Source organism: Vulpes lagopus, chromosome 7 (genome assembly GCF_018345385.1).
Source record: "Vulpes lagopus strain Blue_001 chromosome 7, ASM1834538v1, whole genome shotgun sequence".
Lineage (NCBI taxonomy): Eukaryota > Metazoa > Chordata > Mammalia > Carnivora > Canidae > Vulpes > Vulpes lagopus.
In genome coordinates, this window is record NC_054830.1 from 55610866 (window position 1) to 55616865 (window position 6000).

The following is a 6000-nucleotide window of genomic DNA, read 5'->3' on the forward strand; positions in this document are numbered from 1 at the left end:
CGTGGGGTCAGGACATCGCTGATGAGAGCGAAGGAAACTTTTCTTCAGAGGGGCCAACCATGGGGTAGATGAGGAATGAACATACCTGCTAAGCTAAACAAGGTCAGCGACATGTTAAGGATTAAGCCCAGTGGTTTGTGAAGCAGACAGAGGTGGTTATGAAGACATTCCAGGCAAGCATAATCCATATAGGCCCAACATGAAGAAACCAGCCCACACAGCCTTGTTCCTTACCTGTGGCTGGTGATGCGTTCTCATGGTTGATGGTGTTCTTGTACCACCCAACTACCAGCTCTTTCAGGCAGAAACTTGACTGAAGTTGGGCAGGCCCTAGGAAGCAGTCCTGGCTCTGTCTCAGGAGTCTGGCAGCCTGGCTTCTCCTGGAAGATCCCACTTGTCAGGGTCTTCATCAGAAGAAGGAAAACTAGATCTCTTTGGTATTCACACCTCCAAGATCCATAGCACCTATTTTCCTAAGTAGGATGTTGCAAATAAACAGTGATTTCTGGAATCTTTAGATAACATTCCCTGCTCTATCTGCTTCAAACCCTCAATCAAACTACCTTCAATTCCATTAGGATAGTTTCCTGTTTCTGGAAATTGGATGCATTCCAGGTCTTCAGGAGACCTCTCTTTAAATGCAAAAATACAGACAGCCCGGGTGGCTCAGTGGTTTAGCACCCCCTTCAGCCCAGTCCTGGAGACTGGGGATCGAGTCCCACATCTGGCTCCCTGCATGGAGTCTGCTTCTCCCTCTGCCTCTCTCTGTGTCTCTCACGAATAAATAAATAAAATCTTTTAAAAATTTTATTAAAAAAATAAAATACAAAAATACCTTCATATCTGTTATCATTCCCCACATTGGTTATTAGTTAGCGACTCAATAGAGATGTATTTTTCACTAAGTTAAGGGCAAATCATACTTTTCATCTTCATCATCATATTCTCCTCTTCCTCCTGGGTGAGAATCCAATACTTAGAGAAGGTACTGTTTCTGTCCTAGAGAAATATACGAAGTTTGTTCACCAAGGTGTGCAAGTGCACAAATGTTATTGTCTTGTTGTGGAAGAAATGTAATAAGGAAGCCTCTTCTTATTTTTCTAGGACTATCTAACTGATTGAAATTCTACAATATTGTCTTTTTCTTTCTTTTATTTTTTTAAGTAGGCTCTATGCCCAGTGTGGAGCCCAATGCAGGGCTAATTCTTGACTCTGAGATCAAGACCTCAGCTAAAAATCGAGTTGGTTGCTTAACTGACTGAGCCACTCATGCACCTCTACAATGTCATCCTTGAATATAGAAATATCATTCATGCAGGACAACACAAACCAAAACAAACAGAAATATCAGACCTTTGCACTTTTATCCAACTAATATGTACAATTATTGCTTTATGCAATAGTCGTTTAGATCAGAGGGAAAAAAGAGAGACAAACAAAAAGACATTTATGTTGTCTTTTTTTATTTACCCAAGTAGTTATTTTTATTTGTTCTTTGTTTTTTCATTTGGAATAGAATTACTACTTTTAGCTCAAAAGATTCTTTTTAGCATTTCTTATAGTGCAGATCTGCTAGTGACAAATACTCTTAGATTTTGTTTATCTAAGAAAGTTTTAATTTCTCTTTGATTTTTATTCTATTATTGCATTCATTGATTTTTGTATATTAAACTAACCTTTCATTTTTGGGAAAAAGGCCATTTGATCATGGTGTATAATTCTTTTTATATGTTGCTTGCTTTTGTTTGCTAATGTTGCTGAGAACATTTGCATTCATATTCAAAACATATTGGTCTACCTTTCTTCTCTTGTGATATCTTTTTCTGGTTTTGTTGTTAGGATAATATTGGCCTCATAAAATGGGTTGGAAAGTGTTCCTTCCTCTTCTGTTTTTGAGAAGAGTTTGTGAAAAATCGATATTAATTCTTTTGGTGTTTGGTAGAATTCACCAGTGAAGCTATATCCCCTGGGCTTTTCATTATGGGTAGTTTTTAGAGTTACTAATTTAAAATTTTATAGTTCTATTCAGATTGTATATTTTTAAAAAAGATTTTATTTGTTTATTTTAGAGATAGTGTGAGTGCAGGAAAGAGTGGAGGGAGAAGGTGAGAGAGAATCTTAAGCAGGCTCCATGCCCAGCACAAAGCCTGATGTGGGGCCCCATCTCACAACCCTGATATCATAACTTGAACCCAAACCAAGAGTTGAATGGTCGATTGACTGAACCGCCCAGGCACCCCTGGATTGTCTATTTCATGTTGAGTCAGTTTTGGTAATTAGTGTCTTTCCAGAAATCTATTCATTTAATCCAGGTTATATATTTTGTTAGCGTACAAATAGTCATATTATTCCTTTATAATCCTTTCTTTTTTTAAAAAAAAAGATTTATTTATTTATTTATTTATGAGAGAGAGAGAGAGGGGGGGGGGCATAGGAGGAGGGAGAAGCAGGCTCCATGCCAGGAGCCGGATGCAGGACTCGATCCCGGGACTCCAGGATCGTGCCCTGGGCCAAAGGCAGGCGCTAAACTGCTGAGCCACCCAGGGATCCCCCTTTTATAATCCTTTTTTTTTTTTTTTTTTTTTTTAATAATCCTTATTTCTGTAACGTCAACAGTAATGTCCCCTGCAGTTCTTAGACTGAACACTAGGTAAGTAGGTGCAAGATGAGACATGCTACCCTGTCCCTCCTGGAAAGAAAACCCTCTGACTGGGGAGGTCGAGGAAGAGGGAGCCCTGTATTCTTGGCTGCAGTGGCTTAGTAGAGTCTCTGCCCTGCTGAGCTAGGATGGTGGTGGGAGGTAGCAGTCTTGGTTCGAATACCTCAGACTCTTGCTTTTCTTACTCGATTTTTATAGATTTTGTTGAATAGGTGTTTCTTCATTCGTTCTTGGCCTGCATGGTCATTTCCAGAGGCTTTAAATAGTTCTGTTTTTATAGTTTACACCAGTTTTACCACAGAGGTCAGTGGAACTCCTCATGTCATACTGGAAGTCAGTCCTTTACCCATGGTTTTCATTTTTGAGGGATATTTTGTTCATATAGATTTCCTGGTTGACAGTGTTTTTCTTTCTGTCCTTTTGAGGGCATCTCACTGCTTTCTGGCCTCCATGATTTCTGTTGAGAAGTCTCCTGTTCAGCTTATCAAGGATTCTTTGTGCATGGTAGATCATCTCTCTTTTGCTCCTCTCAAGATGCTCTTTTTGTGTTTGCCTTTTGTTCACTTGATTATGATGTATCTAGGTATGGATTGCTTTGAATCCTGTTCTTATACTTGGCATTAGTTCTTTCAACATATTTATTTATTTATTTATTTATTTATTTATTTATTTATTTATTTATTTTTAAAGATTTATTTTTATTTATTTATCATAGACACACACACAGAGAGAGAGAGAGAGAGGCAGAGACACAGGAGGAGGGAGAAGCAGGCTCCATGCCAGAGCCTGACGCGGGACTCCAGGATTGTGCCCTGGGCCAAAGGCAGGCGCGAAACCACTGAGCCACCTAGGGATCCCCCTCTTTCAACATATTTAAAATAACTGATTCACAGTGTTTGTCTAGAAAGTCCAATGTTAGATTTCCTTAGGTACAGTTTCTCTTTACTCCCTCCCCTCCGCCATGTATGGGCCATACTTTCTTTTTTTTTTTTTAATTTTTCTGGATACAACTCCTTTATTTTTTTTTAAAGATCTTATTTATTTGTTCATGATAGTCACACACACAGAGAGAGAGAGGCAGAGACACAGGCAGAGGGAGAAGCAGGCTCCATGCAGGGAGCCCGACATGGGATTCGATCCCGGGCCTCCAGGATCGCACCCTGGGCCAAAGGCAGGCGCCAAACCGCTGCGCCACCCAGGGATCCCTGGGCCATACTTTCTTATTTCTTTGCATACCTCATAATGTTTGTGGAAAACTGGGCATTTAAAGTAATCTAATGTGGCAACTCTGTAATTCAGATTCCTCTCTTCCCCAGGACTTGTTTTTGCTGTTTGTTGTTGTTGCAGTTTGTTTAGTGACTTTCTTTTTTTTTTTTTTAATTTTTATTTATTTATGATAGTCACAGAGAGAGAGAGAGAGAGGCAGAGACACAGGCAGAGGGAGAAGCAGGCTCCATGCACCGGGAGCCCGATGTGGGATTGGATTCCGGGTCTCCAGGATCGCGCCCTGGGCCAAAGGCAGGCGCCAAACCCCTGCGCCACCCAGGGATCCCTTGTTTAGTGACTTTCATGAACAAAATCTGTGAGGTCTGTGTTCTTTGTCATGTGTGGTCAGTGAAGTCTCTGATCAGTTAGCTTAGTGGTCAGCTAATGATTACACAGATATTTTATTAAATGCCTGGAACCATTAAATCTTCCAACCTTTGCTGAGAAGCTCTGTGTACTTGTCAGGCAAACCTCCAATGCTCATGAAGGCAGTTCGCAACTCCACCTTATCTTTTGCTTATTGTTCCCACACAGCTTCATGAGCAGCCACAAGTGAGAGCTTAGAGTCTCCTTAGGTATTTTTCGAGCATGTGTGCAGCCCTACATGTTTATGTGGCCTTTTAGACCACAAGAAGATGGAACATTTCATTCCTCAGTTTCAAAACATTGATTTTGGCCATTTTCCCCAGTGTTCTCGTTGTGTTTATGAAGGAGAGGAGTTTAAGAGTTTCTTACTTTGTCATTCCTGCTGATGTTGTCTTATCCATGTAGTATTTAGAAGTCTTTACTTTTCACCTCTTGATAGATGACCACATAGGATGTTTTTAGTTTTTTTGTCACTACAAACAAAGCTCTATGAACATTTTTGTCCATGTGTCTGGGACACGTGCTCACGTTCTCTAGCATATATATCTGGAAGTGGAATTGCTATACCATCGGGTACACGTATCTTTGGTAAATGCTGCCAAACTTTTCTTAAGTGGTTATACCAAATTATAGCAGAATATGAGCATTCCCCTTGGTCCACATACCCACCAACAGTTGGTATTATGAGACTAAGAGTTTTGCCAATTGGTGAGTGTGTAGTGGCATCTTCTTGTGGTTATAATATGCATTTCCCAAATTATTTTTTTTTTAATTTTTATTTATTTATGATAGTCACAGAGAGAGAGAGAGAGAGAGAGAGAGGCAGAGACACAGACAGAGGGAGAAGCAGGCTCCATGCACCGGGAGCCTGATGTGGGATTTGATCCCGGGTCTCCAGGATCGCGCCCTGGGCCAAAGGCAGGCGCCAAACCGCTGCGCCACCCAGGGATCCCCATTTCCCAAATTATTAGTGATATTTTATGCCTATCATCCTTATTGGCCATTTGAATAATTCTTGTTTCAAAGGTGCCTGGTCAAATTCTTCTGCTTGTTTTTCTATTGTGCTGTCTTTTTCTCATTGATTTGTATTTTTGTATATATTTTGGGTATAGGTTCTCTGTTAGATGTGTTCCAGTGACCTTCTCCACTCTGTGTTTCACTTAATGGCATCTTGTGAAAAATCTTCTGTTTACGCATTTATTTATTTTTTAAGATTTTAAGTAATCTGTTTACCCAGTATGAGGCTCAAACTCATGACCCTCAGATCAGGAGTCACATGTTCTTCCAATTGGGCTAGCCAGGTGTCCCGAAAAATCTTTTGTTTTTGATTTGAGTTTTGGATTTGTAGAACAGTTGGGAAAAATAGTAGAGAGTGTCCCTGTCTGATCTCAGACTTTCTGCAGAGCTGCTAGTTTGCTCCCTCACTCTCTCACCCAGCTTTTCCTTATGTGATCCTCTTGCATAATAATAGAATAGAATGGGCATCATTTTTTTTGTGAGATCCCCATAGTAAGTGATTTAGAGTTTGTGGATCATTAAGTCTCTGCTGCAACTATACAACTCTGCTTTGTAGTATGAAAGTGATCATAAATCATATGTAAATGAAGGGGTGTGACTGTGTTCCAGTAAAACTTCATTTATAGAAACAGGTGGTTGGCCTGCAGGCCATAGTTTTCAGACTCTAGTTCTATAGGAAAGGAGCATGCCCT